Source organism: Rana temporaria, chromosome 2 (genome assembly GCF_905171775.1).
Source record: "Rana temporaria chromosome 2, aRanTem1.1, whole genome shotgun sequence".
NCBI lineage: Eukaryota > Metazoa > Chordata > Amphibia > Anura > Ranidae > Rana > Rana temporaria.
Genome location: NC_053490.1, coordinates 345,994,224 through 346,013,266, shown reverse-complemented (window position 1 = coordinate 346,013,266; position 19,043 = coordinate 345,994,224). Strand labels below are relative to the sequence as shown.

The window sequence follows — 19,043 nt, the reverse complement described above, 5'->3', positions numbered from 1 at the left end:
AATCACTGCGATCCATGACTAAAAGAGGGTAAACCTCTGGCACCCCCGCATCCCAGACCTTCCTACATAACCTGCTAATTGCCGGTCCGGATGAGCACATCACAGACCGCGACTTCCGACATTCCGCCCACACACGTTTTACAAAATGTTGCTCAAATTATACATTATAAGCTTATTTTACTAGTCACATTCACTTACCAACCTTTAATCACTATTTTGCCTGCTGTATTCTGAATTCAGCTGCTTGAGTCTCATGTTTTTTCTGTATAGTGTGTATGCTGAAAATAATCATACATTGATCATGCCAACAAGCCACAAATTCTTGTTATTGCTCTATCTTCTTTTTTTGTGTGTGTGTTATGCAAAAGGTCATACAATGATATGAATATTTAATTCCTGGTTCCCTAGGGTGCATTTGACTTGATTTTCAGTGTAGTGCAACTTGGTTGCATTTTGGAATTGGTTTGCATATTTTGTGGGGCCAAAATTGAGCTAGAATTGCACATGACGCTTTTCCAAAATCGCACCGTTCTCTGAAGCATTGATGTGAATGGGCACCATTGAAAACAATGTGATTTATATTTTAATGTGATTTTGTGCGACTTAAGTTGCATCTGAAATTGCGCTAGTGTTAACTAGACCTTAAAGGGGTTGTAAAGGAAACATTTTTTTTCATAATAAGCATCCTTTACCTGCAGACATTCCTCTTTTCACTTCCTCATTGTTTGTTTTTGCTCAGAAGTTGCTCTATTTCTTCTCTGTTCTGTTCACTTCCTGCTTGTCTGATTATTACTCACCACCGTGAAGGGAGGCTTTACTGTGGTGGTCAGTGACGTGCTCGCCCCCTCCTGGGAACTACATCTGTGCGGCAGGACGCTCTCTACGTGTTAGAGACTTTAAGGAGGTGTGAATTACTGGGCGTGCCGCAATGCATACTGGGAAATGTAGTTCTTACATGAACGAGCACCGCAAACCAGGAAGTGAATGAGAGAACAGAAACTAAAACGCCGGAGGTGAGGAATTTAATGGGTATTTACTAGTTTTTTTAACAGAATCATTACACTATTCTGTCTGTCTACCTTGCAGACATTCATTTTAGGCAAAAAAATGTTGTCCTTTACAACTCCTTTAAAGCTAATGTCCTCTCCTTCCACTTTAGTTAATTTCACATGTTGTTTAAACAGACCCTGAATGCAGAGGGTTTTTTGTTTGTTTGGGTGCATTCGGACAGCATGATTGATAATGGATTTATGTCGAGGAACACTGTTGTTTTTTTTTTTTATAAAGGGATTGTCAAAAACATTGTCTGTTTTTATTACTTTTTGACACTTTTTGGTGAATGGGTAGGGGTACATAATAGCCTATACTCATTCACATGGGGGGGCGGGATATAGATCTAGATTCCAATAAGCCCCCTCCCAGGAGACCCCCACAACCACAGCCCAGGGTTGTGGGGAAGAGACCCTTATGCCCAGGCCCGGACTGGCACAAAAAATAGGCCCGGGCATTTTGGAATGAGCAGCCCATGACATCTTTACCGGCTCCTTCTCCACTCTTCATCCTGAGGGATCCCCTGGGAGAGGGGAGGGGGAAACCCTGCAAAGGTGCAGGGGGCAAGGAGACAGGGAAAGAGCAGGGGGGGCAGAGAGCACCGAGAAGAACCTTGAGAACATGGGGTGAGGTGAGAGCACGGGGGAGGCGGAGAGCATGGGGGGTCAGAGAGCACAGGGGAGAGGAAGAGGAGAGCACAAGGGGGCCGGAGAGCATGGGGGCCTGGAGAGCACAGGGAGTGGGGGGTTGGAGAGCACAGGGGGAAGCAAAAACACAGGGTGGGGCAGAGAGCACAGGGAGGGCAGCAGAGCACAGGGGCGAAGAGCACATGGGGGAGGCGGAGATCATTGGGGGAGGCGAAGATCACTGGGGGAGGCGAAGATCACTGGGGGGAGGCGAAGGGCACAGGGGGGGCAGCAGAGAGCATGGGAGGAGGTGGAGAGCACAGGGGGTAGGTGAAGATCAATGGGGGGCTGGAGAGTACTGGGGGAGAGGCGTAGGGCACAGGGGGCAAAGTAGAGCATGGGAGGAGGTGGAGAGCACTGGGGGGCTAGAGAGCACTGGGGGAGAGCCAGAGGGTACAGGGGGCAGCGTAGAGCATGGGGGGCTGGAGAGCACAGGGGGGCTAGAAAGCACTGGGGGAGAGGCAGAGGGCACATGGGGCAGCGTAGAGCATAGGGGAGGTGGGGAGCACAGGGGGAGAGACAGAGGGCATAGGGGGCAGCGTAGAGCATGGGGGGAGGTGGAGAGCACTGGGGGGGCTGGAGAGAATTAGGGGGAATTGAAAAGAGCACAGGGGGAGGTGGAGAGCACAGGGGGCAGCGTAGAGCATGGGGGAGGTGGAGAGCACAGGGGGCAGTGAAAAGCACAGGGGGAGAGGCGGAGGGCACAGAGGGGGCAGCGTAGAGCATTGGAAAGGTGGAGAGCACAGGAGGAGAGACGGAGGGCACAGGGGGGCAGCGTAGAGCAGGGGGGTGGAAAGCACTGGGCTATGGTGTTAAAGAGCACTGGGGGGCTGGAGAGCACAGGGGAGAGGCGGAGAGCACGGGGGAGGCGGAGAGCACAGGGGAGGCTAAAGAGCACAGGGGAGGCTAGAGGGCATTGGGGGGCTAGAAAGCACTGGGGGTGAGGCAGAGGTCACAGGGGGAAAGCGTAGAGCATGGGGGAGGTGGAGAGCACAGGGGGAGAGATGGAGGGCTTAGGGGGCAGCGTAGAGCATGGGGGGAGGTGGAGAGCACAGGAGGGAGGTGGAGAGAAGAGGGGGGCTGGAGAGCACTGGGGGGGATAGAGAGCACTGGGGGAGGCTGTAGAGAATTAGGGGGAATTGAAAAGAGCACAGGGGGAGGGCTGTGAGGCGAGGAGAGCCAATAAATGGTACTTCCTTATTTACAGTGTGACTAATTACAGCCAACCACATGGGTAAAGAGCTTGGCCGTGCTGTTCCTAGGGACACAGTGCGACTGCGATCGATGCGCTCTGTGGGCAAGTGAGAGTTACAAGATTAAGGTGGCGTCATATGGCGGCACCCCAAAACGAGAGGCAAGGTAGTTAAAAAATGTTAGGGTGGGGTTCCACATAAAATCCATACCAGACTCAATGGTATTTAAGTTAAATTTTTGCTGCAGCATGTTCTATGCGTGCTACAGAGGCTCCACTTTACAGGCAGACTAAGGGGACCCCCCAGGCACTATATTTAAAGGAATTTTTCTTTTTAATTGTTGCACTTTATGCATTATTAAAATCACTGCTCCTGAAAAAACAATAATTAAAAAAAAAAATGTTTAAAAATAATAAAAAAAAATATGTTTTTGCACTGTTACATGTTCAACAGGACATTGCCTGAACCTTCATACCCCTTTTATGGCAAATTACTTGCATATAAACCTTCAAAATTGGGACTTTTGAATTCTCCTGTTCGGCTCCCATAGACTTCAATGGGGTTTGCAGCTCAGGTTAGAACTTTCCCCTGTTCAGTTCACAGCAGAACTCCCGAGGGGGGGGGGGGGCGGGGGCAGTCAGAAATAGAGCAGGCTTAGTGAAAAAAAATTGTTTTTTTTTACTTTTCTCTGGGTCCATCCTCTCCAAGCTTTCGAATGCTGCACATCAAGTTTTTGTCTGGAAACCTGGTGTCCAAACAAACGGTGCATTTATAAAAGTTCTGGTTAAAACAGAAATGCCCGTTGTGCATCACGTACAATTTGCTTGCAGAAATAAATATTAGCATTAATCTTTGGCTCTTCTGCTTTGAGACAAACACATCGGCTTTAGTTTTGCATGATCATGAGGCCAAAAAAAAAAAAAATGTCATCCTATTGTATCAACTGCGACCCCTTATTTAGTGATGAAATGTAGCCTCAGAATTCTTGCAGAACTTAGAAGTGGTAAAGGGCACTTTTTAAACACCGATATGTTCAGTGGATAAATAATTATGAAAATTGGGGGCAGAAAATAAATCTTTCCCTAACTCAAAAGCCTCGTACACACGACTGAGAAACTCGACGGGCAAAACACATCGTTTTCCTCGTCGAGTTCCTTGTTAGGCTGTTGAGGAACTCGACAAGCCAATTTTCTCCATTCCCGTTAAGGAAATAGAGAACATGCTCTCTTTTTGGCTCGTCGAGTTTCTCGACAGTTTCCTCAACGAAAATGTACACACGACCGGTTTCCTCGACAAAAAAATATCTCCCTGCAAGTTTCTTGCTGGTTTTTGCCGAGAAACTCGGTCGTGTGTACGAGGTCAAAGTAACTGTCACAATGTAAGTATAAGGCCCCGTACACACGACCAAACATGTATGCTGAAACTGGTCCGCGGACCAGTTTCAGCATACATGTTCGGTCGTGTGTAGGCGCGAGCGGGCCGAATTCCAGCAAACATTTGCCCGCCGGGCCTTTTCCCAGCAGACAAATATTCCTGGACGTGTTTTAAAACCGTCCGCTGGAATCCTGCCTGCTCGGACATGTACGGTCGTCAGTACAGACCTACCGTACATGTCCGAGCGCCCGCCGTCCCTCGCATGCGTCGAATGACTTTGACGCATGCGTGGAAGCCTTTAAATGGCAGGCCCGCCCACGTCGCCGCGTCATCGCCGCGTCATCATCGCGGCGACGACGCGGACACGCCCCGCGTAATGTTTACGTGCGGACTTCTGTACGATGGTTAGTACAACCATCGTACAGAAGCCCTCTGGCAGGCATGTACGGTGAAAACGGTCCGACGGACCGGTTTCATCGTACATGTTTGCTCGTTAGTACCCGGCCTAAGAGTATAAGATTTCCAATCATCTGTGCCCAGTCTTGCCACACAGAGTTAATCCAGCTCTGAGCAATCCTCTTTTATCGTTCAGTGAAATAAACGGACTTACAGAGAAAAACCTCAGCCCATCCGCCCCCCGGCTGTGAATGACAGGTTATTTACATATCTCATGCACTATCCTGGAGACAGGCATTATTTTTTAATTCCCACTTCCACTCCTTTTCTGAAGTCATGTGGTTACTTTTCTAGATTTTGACTGGATGTTAGTGATCATAGCATCATTTAGTGTAAGGAATACACAATAGAAAATGCCTGTTGACAAGGGGAGTGTAGAGGAGGGCGTTGAGTCTACTGACATCACGACTCCACCCAATGAGCTCCAGACAACAGATCCACCCACAGAATCTGCAGTTTTTCAGTTCTTATAACAGAGGGAAAACATTTGACAGGTAAGACCCCATTCACATCTAGGCGTTTTTACGCCTGTAGCGCTACGCCTCTGCCGCCAGAGGGCTGGAAATACATGTCCCTCTATGGAGATGGTTCACATCTCCACGCCGAACGCCGGACGCCTGTCGCCTGCGGCGTGAAAAAAGGTCCCGGACCTTTTTTTCAGGCGTCTTCGAGCGTTCGGCTAGGAGATGGCAATCATCTCCATAGAGGGGGTCATCTTGGGACACATCTAGGCGGACAATACCCGCGTTTTGTCGCCGCAAATCGCGGTACAAAACGCCGCTATTTTTACCGCGATTTGCAGCGACAAAACGCCGCGATTTCGTCCGTCTAGATGTGAATGCAGCCTAAGGATACATGCAGGAGGCATCTATATCCTTACAGATCAGCACTATGGCAGTAGTTTAGAAAGGATGAGAGTGGGTTTACATCCACTTTAAGGAATGTTTCAATTACATTTAAATACAATAAGATAATAAATGTATTATTGAAAATTAAAATAAAACAATAAAAGAAGCAACAGATTAGTAATCACAAACAATAGGACTGTTTTGCTAAATATCCATCATAGAATTTAATGCTTCTAATAGTATTGGGACTTCCCAAATTCATTGTGTTACTTTTCATGTATGGGAGTCAGCTACATGCATGAGTCCTCCTTTTTAAGAAACCTACTTTTCAGTAAATTGTTTGTAAAAGATTTCTTTTTTTGCAAGGGGAAGGCTGTCAGTCACCTAGCCTTCTTAGGAGATCAGAGACTGCTTCAATGATAGAAAACTATAGAGCACAGAAGTGTGTTTCAACTTCAGGAGCATTCCGTGTCCAAGGAGAAGGAAGATGTTTTAACTAAATAGTTTTTGTTATTTGAAATGTTACGATAAACTGTAAATCTGTAATTTTACAGAATGTTTAACAAAAATACAAATTGTGTGTGCTTTCTTGTAGACTGAAATTCGGATCGCAAGACTGACACAACGTAAGGAGCTGACAATCCTTTCCTGGGGTAAGTTTACTGTATGAATAATTAAAAAAATGATTTTATTGAAATATTTTCTTCAATTTCGATTTCTTTTCACAAGCTTTGTAAAAAAACAAAAAAATACCCACAATAAATGTTTAATATATATAATCATTTGTAGAAAAGACCAAAATGATTGAAAGAATTATGTACAATATGCTTAGAAAAGACAAAATATATTTTTATAGCTTTGCTACAGTGCATCATTTTTCAAAATAGCTGCTGTATTTGTGTCACTGGCATTGATTTACTGGAGAATGCAAAATGTGGTGCAGCTGTGCATGATAGCCAATCAGCTTCTAACTTTATCTTGTTCATTTAGGCCCCTTTCACACATGCGGACCGTATGTACGCTTTTTCATCCATCCGTTTACGGATGAAAAAGGGACATACATTGATCCCTATGAGATTGCGGGTGTCAGCGGATAAACATCCGCTGACACCCGATCTCATATGGGTCCGCAATCCTCCGATTCTGCAGACGGAGGAAAACCCTATTTTTCCATCCGTCTGCGGATCGGGTGAACACGGATAGACGGTCGGTGTTCATCCGATCTGACAAAGGTGGTCCCTGCACAGTGTGCGGGGACCGCCCTGTCATCCGCCGGCTCAGCGGAGCGATCCCCGCTGAGCAAACGGAGATCCACAGGGCAGATCATCACGGATCCCTCCCGTGTGAAAGAGCCCTTAGGCTGGGTTCATACCAGTCAGATGCGAATTCCAGCTCAGTTTTTTGCTGTGAAGAGAAAAATCAGTTGTTCAGAGTTTCATGTCAGTTTTTGATCAGTAATCAGGTCAGATTTACATCAGTATTTTATCCTGTTCACAACGGAACACATCTGCAATTCAGATGCGTGCCCATAAAAGATCATGGGCCAGATCCACAAAAGAGATACGCCGACTTAACTCGAGATTTCTAAATTTACACTGCGCGTATCTTTGCGCATGATCCTCAAAACGAGATACGCCTGAAATTCCGGTATTTCCATGCTACCTAAAATAATTACACCGGCGCTTCTTTGTGCGCAAATTACGCTAGTCACGCCGCTGTTTTCGATAGGCAAAGATGCAAATGAGGGAGATAGGGCGATCCACAAAATTAAGTGTGTGCGGCGTAGATTACGACCTGTGCGCTTCTGTTAGTTTCCCGGAGCAATTTTACACTTTATAAAAGCAGCCCTAATTTTACACATGCCGTGTAAATATGTCAGCTAAAGCAATACCATGAAGGAATAGCTGAGCACACACACTTGCTGGACTACAATCTGTATGCCACCATGCCAGGGGCATCCATGCCCATATCTATAATAGTGACTTTAGTAACCCAGGGTACCCCCTCTTCTGAGGGAACAGCAGTCAGGAGACGCCTCCCAGAATGCATATTTGCACAGTAAACACACATTAATTATGTCACAATGAGAATGCATGAATGCACGCCACTGTGGTCCCTAGCACAGACACATCACATGCACATTGAATTGGATTAGATCCAAGTACCCCCCCCCCCCTTTGGTACTTGGGAGCAGTAACGCCACGCCACGGCTCCAATTATGTCACTGTGCATTCATACACCATTCAGGAACCTGGGATTACACTTCTCCCTGGTCCTGGGGATCCCTACTCCACCAAAACTGAGGGTGACACCCTTATTTTATCAGGAATGCCACCCCCCCACATTCACACATCATTCACACACATAAATCAAATCATAAGTACAGAATACCAAATTAAATAATAAAAAAAAAAAAAAAGTATCCCTGCTAATTCAGCTGCGGCGGCGATTGCAACGCCTTGTCTGGCCATGGGCACAGGCACGGGCACGGCTGACCAGAGGATCTCCATTGGGGGGGGTGTGAGCAGGGGAAGGAGGATCCTCCTGGGGGGGTGAGCAGGGGAAGGAGGAGCCTCCTGGGGGGGTGAGCAGGGGAAGGAGGAGCCTCCCCTGCTGGCCTGCCCTCCGGACTGCAGGTCATTCAAGCATGTAATGACCGCCACTGAGTTGGTGGCCACATCACCGAGTGCCTCCTTCATTACACCCAGGCTGTGCTCCATCTGGGTCAGTTTTTGATGCATTTTAACCAGAGTGCGGGTCTGCCGGGCATTGTCCCTCATCACACTGACCGGAAAATGCTCGGCCACCCCCCTGGTCTCCTGGGTCGGCATCCTGCCTGCCGCTGAGTCTTGTGGCCCTGGAGGAGGGGAGAGAGTGACCCTTGTGAGTTGGGGCCTGTTGGGGGAGAAGTGGGAGGGGCTACCCCTGATGGTGGCCTGACTGCTGCCAGCCTCTGGGGTAGCCTCAGGGGAAGACTCAAAGGTCATCCAATCAGAGGCCAACAGGACTTCCCGGCCAATCTGTAGATTTTCTTCCTCCTCCCCCTCATCCTCCTCCCCCTCAACCTCCTCGCCCTCAACCTCCTCATGAGGGGAGGTTTGGCCACTCCCCTCCCCTGGGGAATCCTGCCCTTCTTGGGACTCATCATCAGCCTGTCTTGGGGGTGGTGCAGCAGCCTGGCCTGATGGGCCTGCAACCTCCTGGCCTGATGGGCCTGCAACCTCCTGGCCATCTGTGGAGGACACAAAACAATCACAGGTTTGAGGATCCACACACTTGGCACATCTTCCCTTCCCCCACCCACACATGCTAATCACCAGAGAGAAAAACCAAAAACTTACCTGTCCTCACAGGAACATCTGACTGATAGCCACGCAGGCCCATCACCTGCTGTGGGTGGAAACACTGGGCCACTGCCCATTCCTCCTCACTGAGCCTGACGGGGCAGGGTCCCCCTCCTCCAGTGCCCCTGGTATGGGCATCGATCCTTGCCATCTTGTTCCGGACCACGCTCCTAAGATCGTTTATTTTTTTTTGTATGCCAGCGGGGGTCCTGGTCTCCCCCCCCCGCCGTATTGATCTGATCCGTGATCTTTTTAAAGTATCTCCTTCCTCCTGGCCGGGGGGGTGTTCCGGCTCTCAGGGCCATGCAGATAACGCCCATATCGGACGATGCCCCGAGCAAGAATTTGCTTCTCTCCCAGGGTAAAATTCAGCTTCCTGCGCTTGGGGGCCATCACAGACACCACCCAGCAACAAGAAACTCACCCAAAAAGCAATCAACAATACACACACACAACAAACAAACAAACTCACTGAAAAAACAACCAAAAATCTAAACACACAAACAGACAGCTACTATAAATTCAAAAACAAACACGCAAAAAAAAATACAATCACAAACAATCAGATAATACAATCACAAACAAACAATCAGAAAATACAATCACAAACCAAAAAAAAAAAAAAACACTTATCAAAAACAAACACCAACTATACTCTCCAACTCCTCAACAACTTTTCTCACAAACACAACTTACCAACAAACATTCAGAGCAGAAGCAACTTGCTCTAGGAAGGGAAACACTGTGATATACTTTTGCAAGGGAAGTGTGTTTGACTGGGGCTTTTTATACACAGGGCGATCCTCAAACTAAGTACGCTTGGCCTTTTACCTATCTCACTGATTGCGCCGAGCCAAGTTCTGCACATGCCCAGTGAGGTCCAGATTCGTGCGCGCATGCGCAGTACGGCCGGCGCCTCATTTGCATGGGGTCACGGCTCATTACAATGAAGCACGCCCACTTCCTTCCCACTTGCAATAAGCCCGCCTTACGCCTCGGAATTTAAGTTACGCTGGCGCAAATTTAAGCGCAAATGCGCTGTGGATACGGCACTTACGATACCAAATTAGGACGCCGTAACTTAAATGACATAAGTTTTGAAGAACTAAATTTGCTCCGCTTTTTGTGGATCTGGCCCAATGGGCCTGAATTCGCACCTATATTTTAAAATTATATGCGAATTGGATGCAGTGTAAGCCGCATCCAATTTGCATAGGTGTGAACCCAGCCTTAATCTTTGACAACAAAAAAAATGGAAGCTGATTGGTTTCTATGCAGAGCTGCCCAAGATTTTGCACTTTTGAGTTTCAGTTAGGCTGGCCCATACACTATACAATTTTCTTATTGAATTTCCTTTAGATTTACCTTCAACTATGTAGTGCAAGGGCCTGTCTGATTGCATACAAATTGAAAGGGTTTAGGTTTGACCTCATGTTACATGGTTTTGGTAAATCAAAAGGAAAGTTGAACAAGAAAATTCTCTAGTGTATGGCCAGCCTAAATCAACCCACAAGGCTCCAACCTGTAGTACTTCCATCTCAGTCCAAAGCCCTCTCCTAATTATTATGTCCATAAATACACAAATATATTTGACAGCTTTCAATACTTTAATACTTACTGCACCCAAGTCTCCTTCCTGACCAGATTCAGGCCTGCGATCACAGAACTCACATTTTTGAGATCTTATACTTAAATTAGGATGTCCCAATAACATCTCAAAGTAAAAATAAACTGCTGATTTTAACACAGTCAACTGGAATTCTTGAGTTTTAAATCATTTTAATGACAGTAATTATAGCCACTTCTCATACCTGAACTATACTTATAGTATTATAGTATTAACTAGTATGAAAATAATATCGAGAGGTACACTTTTTCTTTTGTATTTCAATGAAATTTAAACAGTGCTTTATCTACGTACTGATATACCGTAAATTTGTTGTGGAAGGAATATGTAACCATTGGAAATTATTTCCCTCCCTAGTAGGGAACAACATAAATGACCATTCAAGATCCCTTGCTTGCCAAAACAATGACATGTCACTGCTTTGCCCCCTCTCCCCCCTACCATTTGAATTGACCTTCAAGTGTATCTAAATCCCTTTTTTTCTTTTTGGGATAAAATAGGGAGGTGGATTATAACTAGTGTTGAGTGAATGGTTAGGCCCAAGCATGAGTTCGGCCAAACATTTGCTGTTTGCCAGTTCGGTGAACACCCAAATTGTGTTCGACCGTTTGTTTGGCTCGTCGAACACCCCACAATGCACTGAGTGCTGCACAGTTCATTGGAAGCCCTGATTGGCTGAAGCAATGAAGGATTTGCCCAATAAGGGCACAGAACACTGTCAGAGCCATGATTGGAGAAAGTAATGATGACTGTGCCCAATCATGGCTCATTGCTCATAGACCCACCCCACACTATGAAAGGTTCCTTCCCAGAGCAGCGGAATGCAGTGTGATATTGAAGTGAAGATAAATAGAACAGGGCTCTGTTCAGCGCTATTAGCAAGTTATTGTGCTATTGTGATTCTATTGTGAGTGTAAATATAGTGATAGTGCTGCGTGAGTGTAGTGTGACTGTTCATTTTTACTGTAGTGTCAGTTTAGTGTGTTAGGGCAGTTTTACTGCAGCATAGAAGTGCATCAGGGCAGTTTTACTGCAGCATATTGAAGTGCGTCAGTGCAACCACCTCAATACAGGGCACTTTCACCCCCTTCCAGCCCAAGCCATTTTTTAGCTTTCAGCGCTGTCGCATTTTAAATGACAATTGCACGGTCATGCAACGCTGTACCCAAATTACATTTTTATAATTTCCCCCCACAAATAGAGCTTAAGTTTGGCGGTATTTGATCACCTTTCTGGTTTTTATTTATTGCGCTATAAACAAAAGAAGAGTGACAAGTTTGGAAAAAAAACACATTCATTTTTACTTTTTGCCTTTAATAAATATGCAATTTTTTAAAAATGTTTCCTCAGTTTAGGACGATCAGTATATAAGCGTATATTGATTGGTTTGCGCACAAGTTATAGCGTCTACACAATAGTGGATAGATTTATAGCATTTTAATTTTTTTCACTAGTAATGGCAGCGATTTGGGATTTTTATCGTGACTGCGATATTGCAGGGGACATATCGGACACTTGACACTATTTTGGGACCATTCACATTTATACAGCGATCCGTGCTATAAAAATGCATTGATTACTGTATAAATGTGACTGACAGGGAAGGGGTTAAAGGAACACTAAAGGTTCCCGTTTAAAATAAATAAATAAAATAAAACATGTTATACTCCACTGTGCAGCTCGTTTTGCACACAGTGGCCCAGATCCTGGTCTTCTGGGGTCCCTCGACGGCTGTCTTGGCTCCTCCCCACAAGAACTAAACTCCTTCATGGGAGCTCTCTCCCTTGGGGGTTAGTCCTTGCGGGCACGCTCCCCGAAGCGGCGCATCATTGGATGTAATTGATAGCAGCGCGAGCCATTGGCTGCACTGCTATCAAACCATCCAATCTAGCCAATCAACGCCCAGACTGAGTGGCAAAGAGGACATCAGGGACGAGCGCAGCAGGTGAACGGGCTCAGGTAAGTAAAACGGGGGGGGGGTTGCTGGGGGGTGCCGTCACTGCCAGTTTTTTTTTACCTTAATGCATAGTATGCATTAGGCTGAAAAAAACGAACCTTTACAACCCCTTTAACACTAGGGGGCAATCAAGGGGTTAAATATGTGTCCTAGGGAGTGATTCTAACTGTAGGGGGCCGGGACTCACAAGGTGAGGAGACCGATCGTGTTCCTCTATACAAGTAACACACCATCGGTCTCCTCTCACCTGACAGGATGTGGGTCTGTGTGTTTTCAGACACAGATCCACGGTCCTGCTTCGTTACTGGGCAATCGTGGGTGCCCTGTGGACAACGCAGCCGCCGGGCACGCGCATCGGGTTCCCAGTGTCGTGACGGGGGCCCCTAGTGGCCCGGGAAGGCAAGGACATCATACGACGCCCGCCCAGAACAACAGCTGCACCGTCCAGCTGTCATTTGATGGCTGGCGGGCGTCAAAGTTTCAGGGGCTTGAAGCAATCTATCCCATATTTTGTTAAATTTAGATGGGCAACTGCTATGAATGTACAAACATTTATTGTATGGTAAATTATTGTATATTTCTAGTAGTCATGTATTAAATTCAGGCGGTGTATTCCTCATCCATTGTCTAGCAATGATTTTTTCTGCAGAAAATAGGGTTTCATGCAGAAAGATCTTGGTAAATTTGTTTACATCAGTTCAGGGAATATTCCCATTAGACACAGTTTAGAGTGCAGTGTTAAAGGGGAGCCCAAAGTGTCATGCAGAAATTGGACGACTTGGGTCCAGAAGCCTTGTATTGCTGGGCATGTCCATAATAGGTGGTAAAATGACCCTGGTAATGGGAGCACATGGGACATGTGGTACTGTGGTTACTTTTGTATTTGGCTAATCTAAGAGGAGTCAGGTAGGAGCGATGAAGTACAGTGGATATAAAAAGTCTACACACTCCTGTTAAAATGTCAGGTTTCTGTGATGTAAAAAACTGATACAAAGCTAAATCATTTCAGAACTTTTCCCACCTTTAACCACTTGCCGACCAGCCGCCGTCATTATATGGCGGCAGGTCGGCACGATCCCGCGAGCCTTCGTAGCTGTACATCGGCTTCTTTAAGCGGAATATGTAGAAGAATACATATCAGCCTAAACTGAGGAAAAAATTTGCGTTTTAATAAAAAAATTGGGGAAATTTATTATAGCAAAAATTACAAAAAATTTAGTTTTTTTCAAAATGGTCACTCTTTTTTTAAGATTCCCCCAGAGGTTCTCCCCCCAGGTGTATAGATTGCATTCGTATTTTTGCCACTCAAATGCATTATTTTACATTATTCTACATTGAACTTCATTTGCCATGTAGTTGCCCACCCCATTAATTTGTTCAGATCTTTTTGCAAGGTTTTCACATCCTGTGAAGAAGTTGTTGCCCTGCTTAGCTTAGTATCATCTGCAAATACAGAGATTGAAGTGTTTACCCCATCCTCCAGGTCGTTCATGAACAAATTAAACAGGATTGGTCCCAGCACAGAACCCTGGGGGACCCCACTTCCCACCCCTAACCTTCAGAGTACTCCCCATTTATCACTACCTTCTGAACTCGCCCTTGTAGCCAGTTTTCAATCCATGTACTCACCCTATGGTTCGTGCCAACGGACCTTATTTTGTACAGTAATCATTTATGGGGAACTGTGTCAAATGCTTTTACAAAATCCAGATACACCATGTCTTCGGGCCTTCCTTTATCTAGATGGCATCTCACCTCCTCATAGAAGGTTAATAAATTGGTTTTACTTTCACACTAGGTCGCTTTGCAGGCGCTTTAACGGTAAAAATAGTGCCCGCAAAGCAACCTGAAACAGCCACTGCTGTCTCTCCAGTGTGAAAGCCCAGAGGGCTTTCACACTGGAGCAGTGCACTAGCCCCGAGGGCTTTCACACTGGAGCGGTGTGCTAGCAGGACGGTAAAAAAGTCCTGCTAGCAGCATCTTTGGAGCGGTGAAGGAGCGGTGTGTATACCGCTCCTCCACCGCTTCTGCCTATTAAAATCAATGGAGCACCATGGCTACACCGCCGGTTTCTTGTCGAGAAACCTGAAAGCCTCATACACACGCTCGGTATACTCGGCAAGAAAGCTCTGCCAGCAGTTTTCTTGCTGGTTCTTGTCGAGTAAACCGAGCGTGTGAACGAGGCTTAAATCAGAGGCACTTTAAATGATGGCATGTGTGTACTGACCCCTATTTAATGAAGTTGCTTAATTCTGAACACAGCTACATCCCCAGTTATTAGACATGTGCAATTCGTTTAGCTTCTAATTCTTTTTTTAACGAAAATTCGGAAATTCGTTCATTTCGAATTTTCGTTTTCACAAATTTTTTATTTCCGAATTTTCGGATTTCCGAAAAATCGAATTTCCGAATTTTTTAATTTTCGTATTTCCGAATTTTTCAATTTCCGAATTTTTAATTTCCGAATTTTCGTATTTACGAATTTTTAATTTCCGAATTTTCCATTTACAATTTTCTAAATTTTTTATTTTTCGAATTTACGAATTTTTAATTTTCGAATTTACGAATTTTTAATTTTCGAAATGTCTAATTTTCGAAATTTCGAATTTTCGAATTTCGAATTTTCGAATTTTTGAAATTTCGAATTTTCGAATTTTCGAAATTTCAAATTTTTCATTTTCGAAATTTCGAATTTTGGAATTTTTCATTTTCGAAATTTCGAATTTTGGAATTTTTCATTTTCGAATTTTTCAATTTCGTATTTTTTTAATTTCAGGAATTCCGAATTTTTCAATTTTAGAAATTTCGGATTTTTCATTTATTTTTTAATTTTCGAATTTTTTATTTTCGATTTTTCAAATTTCGAATTTTTCAATTTTCGAAATTTTGAAATTTCAAATTTTTTACTTTCGAATTTCTAAATTTTCAATTTTCGAATTTTCTAAAAAAATATTTTTTCGAATTTTTAATTTTCGAATTTACGAATTTCGAATTTTCGAATTTACGAATTTCGAATTTTCGAATTTCGAAAATAAAAAAAAACGAATGAAACAAAAACGAAAACATTTTTTTGGGATTTTCCTGAATTTCTGAAAAAATAAAAAAAACGAAAATAACATAAACGAAAAAAACGAATTTTTTGGCAGTGCACATGTCTACCAGTTATATATTCCCCAGTTATATATTATATGAGGGTGTGCACACTTATGCAACCACATTATTTTGTTTTTTTATTTTTACCCCCCCTTTAAAGATTTCATTTTGTTTTTCAATTGAGTTGTACAGTTTATATGTCACATTAAAGGTGGGAAAAGTTCTGAAATGATTTATCTTTGCCCCTTTTTTTTTACATCACAGGAACCTGAAATTTTAACAGGGGTGTGTAGACTTTTTATATCCATTGTATGTATAATTGAGTGAGGCAATCTGATAGTTTGGGTGACACTATCTTACAAGTGTCCAAAGCATCGCTCCACTCCTCATCTACCATTACACTGACATCTCTCTCCCATTTCGATTTAAGCACAGAGGATGGAGTAATGAGGGACAAGGTCCTGATGGGCAAAGATTGAAATGTGGGACTGTTGGGATGTATGCATTTGTTTGTGGCTACTGTTGAAGAAGAGAGGGGGAGCTGCTCCAACTCCAAGTGTGTCCCTGCATCTACACAGAGCCACTCTGCCCAGGACAGGTGTCCCTTCCACCCATTCCTTGTCCCGGCCCTGAAGCCTCGTACACACGACCGAGAAACTCGACGGGCGAAACACATCATTTTCCTCATCGAGTTCCTTGTTAGGCTGTCGAGGAACTCAACAAGCCAATTTTCTCCATTGCCGTCAAGGAAATAGAGAACTTGCTTTCTTTTTGGCTCGTCGAGTTTCCTCGACGAAAATGTACACACGACCGGTTTCCTCTGCAAAAAGATATCTCCCAGCAAGTTTCTTGCTGGTTTTTGCCAAGAAACTGCATTTATAGAACAGTAACATATAAAAAGTCACAGCAGCAGATATCTGTCTGTAGATGCGTGAGATCTGGTGTCGAATCATCAGGGGGCGTGCTAAATAAGCAGGAATAGATGTCATATATGGTCGGTGCTCAATCTAAGTGTATGTGTGTATGTCATTACACTTTCCCTTGCTCTCCGTAACACTAGTAAGTTCTCTGTAACATGAGAAAGAAGGTGGTGCAGGACAGAACCTGTGTGAGGAGAGTAACAATGCTATTAATATAGGCACTTTTAAAATATTGATAAACCAGGCAATGTTAAGTACTGATAAAATGTTTTCAGATGTACAATAGAGAAGAGTTTCTATTGCTGTTTGAGTTCTTGCTGGTTCTATTTCCCCTTGTGTTCTGTTCTGTGGCAACAGGGGAGAAAGTGGAAAAATCTCTCTAATGGGGCAGAGACATTTTTTAGCAGAGTGGTAAAGAGTTGGAACCTCTGTCAAGCTTTATTATTGTCTGTTGTCCTGTTCCAGTAATAACCTTTTCTATCTTGTCTTGGAGTCCTAGGATTCAATGGACTCACAGACATCAATAAAAAGTTTTTAGGGCTAAATAAAAAGCGATTTAAAAATACAAAACTTCTTATTTAGAGTGAACTGCATATATATTGTATGGGCAGGCAGTTTCACAAAGACAGGAAAACTCAATAAACTACTCAATCGCTCAACACAGCACCTTGGTAGTTCATTGAGAACTAAAAGCCGAAAGCATTAAAAGCTGTTGGTACTTGTAGTTCATTGATTCACAGGGATTTGTGAATCAATGATGCGATCTTGTGGGCGGAGCAGGGAGTGCGGGGAGCAGCTGCAGGATGAGGTACATGTCAAACCTAAAAATGCATGGAATATGTAACATGTTCCTCAAGTTGAACTTATCCTTTAAAACACATTTTTGTGAGGCAATATTTGAATTCCATAAGAAAAGAATAATCACATGCCAAATCATGTTGTGATTAAACCAGCCAATAGACTTAAAGCGTTTGTTACCCTAAAAATTCTGTTCACTTAAAGCAGGAATAACAGCCCCCTGTATAACCTAAAAGGCCTGTCTTGTTCTGCCCTCCCCCTGTAAACTGACCACAGTTTATTATGGCTGCTGAGCCCTGACATCGTGGGTAGTTTACGTGCCTCCATCATCCGCAGCTCTCCTATCTGTTCTCCCCTGTCCTCTCCCCCCTCCCCTCCCTTTCTGTGAGCTCCGTCCACTCCCCAGCCCTCCCTTCCTGCTGCTATCATAATTACAATATAACCATGCAATCCCCTCTGTAAAATAACATTATGTGCCCCATGTCTGTGTTATATAAAAAAGATGCAGATTTCTACTTTATATCAGCGAGTCTCCCGCCGCTCACGTGACTCCTCGGCTCTCTCTCCTCCCTCCTCCCTGGCTGATGTCAGCGGGAGTTCTCAACCCCCCCCCCCCCGCTGTAGCTGTCAGCCAGAGAGAGAAGGAGTCACTAAATATGAGTGCAATCACAGGCTCCTTCCAGTACAGCCAGCCTACATGAGTCCTGTGGAAGGACAACGCTGCAGAGAGCCGAGTGACGGAAATCCTGGAAGTTAATAGCAGAACTGAGCTGAGCCTAAGCTCACTTTTGCAGTCAGTGGAAGGAGAGAGGAAACAGCTTCCCTGTCCTACAGCTGATTACTATGTGTGTGAGTTTATTGCAGCAGAGGAGAGCGTACATCAAACAGACTGATAGCATATATTTTGGGAAGAGGGTGAGGACTTGTAATTGTAGCGGACTCTCTACGGTCCTGAACTTCTCGCTTGCCACCGCCGGGACTGACCCAGGCTCAGGGAGACACAGCCTGTCAGCTCCTCTGGGGGAACTCTCCTCCTCCCTCTCCTTTTGCTCTGCACTGTGTGCGAGCAGTGTTTGCAGGGAGATCGGCTACCTATTCTGTTCCCTCCCCTGCTTTCCTATTGGTAGAGGGATGGAACCAATAAAAATTAAGGAGTGCTGCAGCTATGCATCTTGGGACATGTAGTCCCTATCACAAAATGGCAACATATCCTTCTATGGGGACAGGACTACACACCTCAGCAGGCAGCAGGGGAGGAAGAGAAAAAGAGACCGAGATGCTGACGGGGAGTTGAGGCAGACGCCACAAGGCAAGGAGAAGACCAGATCCAGGGGAGAGGTGTTGCCTTCTGGGTCAGCATACCATCCTTCCAAGCATCCAGGGTTGTGAGGTAGCCAGTCAGCCTCTTCTGTTCCAGCCTGCCTGTTCCAGGACATTTCGCTTGGACCTGGACCGCAGGACTGGTGAGCGGGCACTTGCCCATTTGCAAGGAAACAGAGACACTGAATGCAGACAACGTTGTCTATTTTGCCCACACCTGCCACACTTCCACCCTGTGTTTTCAGTGGGTGATCTCTATGCTTCCACCCACAGTGTTAACATGGCCTTATTTATTTACAGTATCCAGGTAACAAGGCGGACGCTGTGACTGCTTACAGTCCCAGTGTCTGCCTTGTTACCCGGATACTGCCAGTATA

The 19,043-nt window shown here is 45.0% G+C and overlaps 1 protein-coding gene across 24 annotated transcripts in view; it reads left to right on the top strand.

Moving 5' to 3' along the window:
* Positions 1–19,043, top strand: part of NFASC (neurofascin) — a 211,027-nt gene that overhangs the window by 62,868 nt on the left and 129,116 nt on the right. For all 24 annotated transcript variants that reach the window (XM_040337564.1, XM_040337563.1, XM_040337567.1 and 21 more), the window contains one exon: positions 6,203–6,260. The gene's annotated coding sequence lies outside the window, so the exon portion shown is untranslated. The remainder of the gene's footprint in view (positions 1–6,202; positions 6,261–19,043) is intronic.